Source organism: Sinocyclocheilus anshuiensis, unplaced genomic scaffold (assembly GCF_001515605.1).
Source record: "Sinocyclocheilus anshuiensis isolate Anshui unplaced genomic scaffold, SAMN03320099.WGS_v1.1 scaffold5000, whole genome shotgun sequence".
NCBI lineage: Eukaryota > Metazoa > Chordata > Actinopteri > Cypriniformes > Cyprinidae > Sinocyclocheilus > Sinocyclocheilus anshuiensis.
Window position 1 is genome coordinate 83,797 of NW_015540837.1, and position 5,845 is coordinate 89,641.

Here is a 5,845-nt window from a genome sequence, read left to right on the forward strand (position 1 = left end):
AATGATACATTTCTCCAAATCTGTTCCAATGAAGAAACAAGCTCATCTACATCTTGGATGGCCTGAGGGTGAGGACATTTTCAGCACATTTCATTTTTGGTTGAACTATTTCTTTAATGCAAGGTAATGCTTGTCCTGTTTTTTTTCCTTCACTAGTGTTCAGTTCATGATTGGATCAGTGCTGACTGTGAATCCAACAAATGTGAGATTTGCCACAAAAATATTAAAATGCTCACAGGAAAGAGCTGCGCGTGGTGTCATCGCATGGTGAGTGCAGATTATTTTTGTCCAGATCTGTCACTATTAAAAGCAAACGTGACCTAAAGACTTCATTGATTAAGTTGGTTGTTTTATTTAGAGAGATCTGGTACCATATACAGTAAATGTTTAGATGCTGGTGTTTTTTTGCTTGCGATGATGAATGTAGCGCCACAGTGACTGTGTTCCTCTGGGCTCATCACACTGTGACTGTGGACTATTACAGCATCACATCCTTCCGCCCTGGGCCATATGTGCTGTAAGCAACAACTAGAACAATATAAAATATTATTATTATTTTTATTATTATTGTTGTTGCTGCTGCTGTTGATATATAGGCAGTTTTGCGATAACTATTATAGCATTTTGTATACAATAATTGTAGCATTTCCCCCCCTCATGTTCAATTATAGATGGACTCTAGCTCAGGAAGTAGTCTTGGAGAAAATTACCTGGCAAACATAAATTCAGATGGACACTTTCTGCAGGCAAGCAGACATTTACATTTAAACCAATCTTGAATTTAAATATTATAATTATACAGTGCTGCTTGAAAGTTTGTAAACCCTTCAGACTTTTCAATATTTCTGCATAAATATGACCCAAAAGATGATCAGATTTTCACACAAGTCCTGAAATTTTAGCCCATTCCTCAGAAGCGCTTCAACTCTGTGATGTTGGTGGGTTTCCTCCTATGAACTGCTTGCTTCAGCTCCTTCCACAACATTTCAATTGAATCAAGGTCCAGACTCTGACTCTGTCATTCCAAAACATTAACTTTGTCCTTCTTTAACCATTCTTTGGTAAAACAACTTATGTTCTCGGGGTTGTTGTCTTGCTGCATGGCCCACTTTCTCTTGAGATTCATTTCTCAGACAGATGTCCTTACATTTTCCTTCAGAATTTGCTGGTATAATTCAGAATTCATTGTTCCATCAATGATGGCAAGCTGTCCTGGACCAGATGTAGCAAAACAGGCCCAAACCATGATACTACCACCACCACCACCACCACATTTCACAGATGGGATTAGGTTCTTATGCTGGAATACATAGGAAACATAACGCTGCTCATTTAAACCAAAATGTTCTATTTTGGTCTCATCCATGTCTCCAGTATTCCTCTGGCTTGTCCACGTAACATTAACAATGTGAGAAAGGCCTGTAGTTGATTAGAAGTTACCCTGGGTTCATTTGTGACCTTGTGGATTGTGGACCGTCTTGCTTTCGGAGTGATCTTAGTTGGTCAATCACTCCTGGGGAGGGTAACAGTGGTCTTGAATTTCCTCCATTTGTACACAATCTGTCTGACTGTGGATTGGTGGAGTCCAAACTCTTTAGAGATAGCTTTGAAATCTTTTCTAGCCTGATGAGCAACACCAACTATTTTCTGAGGTCCTCAGAGATCTCATATGTACACCTCTGACTCTTAATTTCACCTTCAAATTAACTGCTGATCCTATAGAGATTCACATACTTTTGCATCTTTTGCATCGGTAACACTGGATAATTTTTCTCAATAAATAAACGAAAAAGAAAATATTTTTGTCTAATTTGCTCATTTTCTATTAACTCAACTAACCGGTAATGCCGTTTGATTTTGGCATCTGAGCTTCCAGAAAAGACTGCATCCATGGCCAGTTTCTGCTGCTCCGTCCTCTCGGCCTGTCTCTGGATGACTTCATCTCGTCTGCCAGAGTTCCATTAAACATCAAGGGTTAAAACACCACTTATAAGAACCACTGCGAACCATTGAAAGTTTTGTAGTAAAATTGCAATTTGCAGCTAAATTATTCAGTGTAGTGCTGCCATCTGGTGTTGTGTGCATGTAATAACTCATAGATATGCCTTTAGGTTTGTTTTACACTTTAATAAAGTACATTTAATAACATATTCCATGAAAACAAGTGTTTTTACCTGAAGGTCAGGAAGCTGGTGTAGATGAGAGGAAATAAGATCATGCAGAACAGCACTTTCCAGTGTGGATTATCCACGGACAGCTCTCCACACCAGATCTGAGTCAGCAGAGCCTGAGCCATACAGAAAACAACACAAATAACAGCGTGCACAGGTAACATTGTATTATTTTGAGTGTATGGGTTGCATGAATTGCTTACCTACCCTTTCACAGACTCCAAAAAAAGGATATATATGCAATCTTTTAGACCACAAAACAACTTTTAAATAATACAGAAATAAAATTATATTAATAACAAACGCAATAATTTGTATTAAAAAGTAAATCATAATAATAAAATTAATAATAATAATAAATGTGCAACCATTAAGACATATATGCAATAAATATGCAATAAATGTAACAAAACAAGAACGTGTATAATATTAATAATAATAGCTAGCTAATATTATTGTACAAATTATTGTTTTAGCTATGCAATATGATAATAATAATAATAATATGATTACATAATAACATCATTATTTAATATTAATGAATAATTGTTCTCAAATATTCTTTTATATTTATTATTGTGTCAAAAACAGAAATAAAAAATACAAATAGTTTGTAAATGTTGGTTATAATCATCATCATCATATAATAATCCTTATAAATAAATAATATGAATTAATAATAATAATAATAATAATAATAATAATAACTTTATATTACATTAAAAATGAATATTTGCTCCTTAAGATTTGTGTAAAGATGCATTGCTGTATCTAGTAAAATAATTAAAATTCAAATAGTGCATATTGGTTACACATGTTTCACAGATGGGATAAGGTTCTTATGCTGGAATGCAGTGTTTTCTTTCTCCAAACATAACGCTCCTCATTTAAACCAAAAAGTTCTATTTTGGTCTCATCTGTCCACAAAACATTTCTCCAGTAGCCCTCTGGCTTGTCCGCATGATCTTTAGCAAACTGCAGACTGGCAGCAATGTTCTTTTTGGATGCACCATGCACACCGTGGTTGCGCAGTGTTCTCCTGATGGTGGACTCATGAACATTAACATTAGCCAATGTGAGAAAGGCCTGTAGTTGATTAGAAGTTACCCTGGGTTCATTTGTGACCTTGTGGACTATTACACGTCTTGCTTTTGGAGTGATCTTTGTTGGTCAGTCACTCCTGGGGAGGGTAACAGTGGTCTTGAATTTCCTCCATTTGTACACAATCTGTCTGACTGTGGATTTGTGGAGTCCAAACTCTTTAGAAATGGTTTTGTAACTTTTTCCAACCTGATGAGCAACAACACTGTTTTTCTGAGGTCCTCAGAGATCTCCTTTGTTCGTGCCATGATTCACTTCCACAAACATGATCAGACTTTGATAGATCCCTGTTCTTTAAATAAAACAGGGCAGGCAATGACACCTGATAGTAATTTCACTGAATGAAAACACCTCTGAACAGATGGACTCTTAATTTCACCTTCAAATTAACTGCTGATCCTATAGAGATTCACATACTTTTGCATCGCACAGATATGTAACACTGGATAATTTTTCTCAATAAATAAACGAAAAAGAAAATATTTTTGTCTAATTTGCTCATTTTCTATTAACTCAACTAACCGGTAATGCCGTTTGATTTTGGCATCTGAGCTTCCAGAAAAGACTGCATCCATGGCCAGTTTCTGCTGCTCCGTCCTCTCGGCCTGTCTCTGGATGACTTCATCTCGTCTGCCAGAGTTCCATTAAACATCAAGGGTTAAAACACCACTTATAAGAACCACTGCGAACCATTGAAAGTTTTGTAGTAAAATTGCAATTTGCAGCTAAATTATTCAGTGTAGTGCTGCCATCTGGTGTTGTGTGCATGTAATAACTCATAGATATGCCTTTAGGTTTGTTTTCCCCTTTAATAAAGTACATTTAATAACATATTCCATGAAAACAAGTGTTTTTACCTGAAGGTCAGGAAGCTGGTGTAGATGAGAGGAAATAAGATCATGCAGAACAGCACTTTCCAGTGTGGATTATCCACGGACAGCTCTCCACACCAGATCTGAGTCAGCAGAGCCTGAGCCATACAGAAAACAACACAAATAACAGCGTGCACAGGTAACATTGTATTATTTTGAGTGTATGGGTTGCATGAATTGCTTACCTACCCTTTCACAGACTCCAAAAAAAGGATATATATGCAATCTTTTAGACCACAAAACAACTTTTAAATAATACAGAAATAAAATTATATTAATAACAAACGCAATAATTTGTATTAAAAAGTAAATCATAATAATAAAATTAATAATAATAATAAATGTGCAACCATTAAGACATATATGCAATAAATATGCAATAAATGTAACAAAACAAGAACGTGTATAATATTAATAATAATAGCTAGCTAATATTATTGTACAAATTATTGTTTTAGCTATGCAATATGATAATAATAATAATAATATGATTACATAATAACATCATTATTTAATATTAATGAATAATTGTTCTCAAATATTCTTTTATATTTATTATTGTGTCAAAAACAGAAATAAAAAATACAAATAGTTTGTAAATGTTGGTTATAATCATCATCATCATATAATAATCCTTATAAATAAATAATATGAATTAATAATAATAATAATAATAATAATAATAATAACTTTATATTACATTAAAAATGAATATTTGCTCCTTAAGATTTGTGTAAAGATGCATTGCTGTATCTAGTAAAATAATTAAAATTCAAATAGTGCATATTGGTTACACAAAATAATTAGCATGATATTGGTAATATTAATGTATATAATTTAATGTTAATGTATATATATATATATATATGGCACATGTCACCATTCTGTGATACTTTTGCATCTTTTTTTAAATTAAATATATTTTTTAAATAAACACTTCTCAGTAAGCAAACAAAGGAAAGGTTTGTTCACCTGGACTCCTGAGTGAGCGATGAAGCTCTTAGCGTCAGCCTCGAGCGCAAGCCACAGACAGGTGCTTCTGCCCCACGACGGAGAGATGCGGATCAGCAGCTTCTGTGCCCGCTGCGCATCCCAGCTGTGACAGTCGCTGAACACACCTGGGACAGGAAGACACCAGCACAGGGTTAAAGGTCACAGCTCTGCTCAGTGCTCAGAGGGTGATGTGTGTCGGCTCGTACCGATGGCTTGTTTCTCGTAGTGGCTGGCAAGTTCTCTCATCTCTCATGCCTCTTCGCTGTCGTCCTCTCCGCTCTCCTGCGCCAGTTTCCTCAAGATCTTACTGGCTGCCAGAGCGGCTGCGATACAGTCTCTGCACTGCAAACACACACACACACACACATGCGCACACACACGTTTGGTTCTGTCAATTGTGGGGACTTTCCATAGATTTCTATGACTTTTATACTGACCAAACAATATTTTCTATCCCCTAAACCTACCCCTTACAGAAAACCTGTTTGCATTGTTACACTTTCAGATAAACATAATTTACTATCTTTAATATTTTTCCCCTAATGTGGACCGCAGGCCGGTCCCCACAATGTCAAAAAATTTCAGGTTTTACTATCCTTGTGGGGACATTTGGTCCTCACAATGTAGCATAAACAAGTAGCCTACACACAGACACACACACACACACACACACACACACACACACAAAAGATGTATTAGAAACCCCAT

General features: G+C 35.7%; 1 long non-coding RNA gene and 1 pseudogene across 2 annotated transcripts; one reads left to right on the plus strand and one right to left on the minus strand.

Annotated features, from left to right (window-relative positions):
• Positions 1-5,845, minus strand: part of LOC107687389 (transient receptor potential cation channel subfamily M member 2-like) — a 47,890-nt pseudogene that overhangs the window by 17,918 nt on the left and 24,127 nt on the right.
• Positions 35-746, plus strand: LOC107687387 (uncharacterized). Of its 2 annotated transcripts, XR_001634129.1 has the most exons (4): positions 35-68; positions 157-267; positions 428-517; positions 672-746. It is a non-coding gene; the product is annotated as an uncharacterized LOC107687387 (long non-coding RNA). The 2 variants fall into 2 exon arrangements; XR_001634128.1 differs by lacking the exon at positions 35-68 and having other exon boundaries at positions 109-267.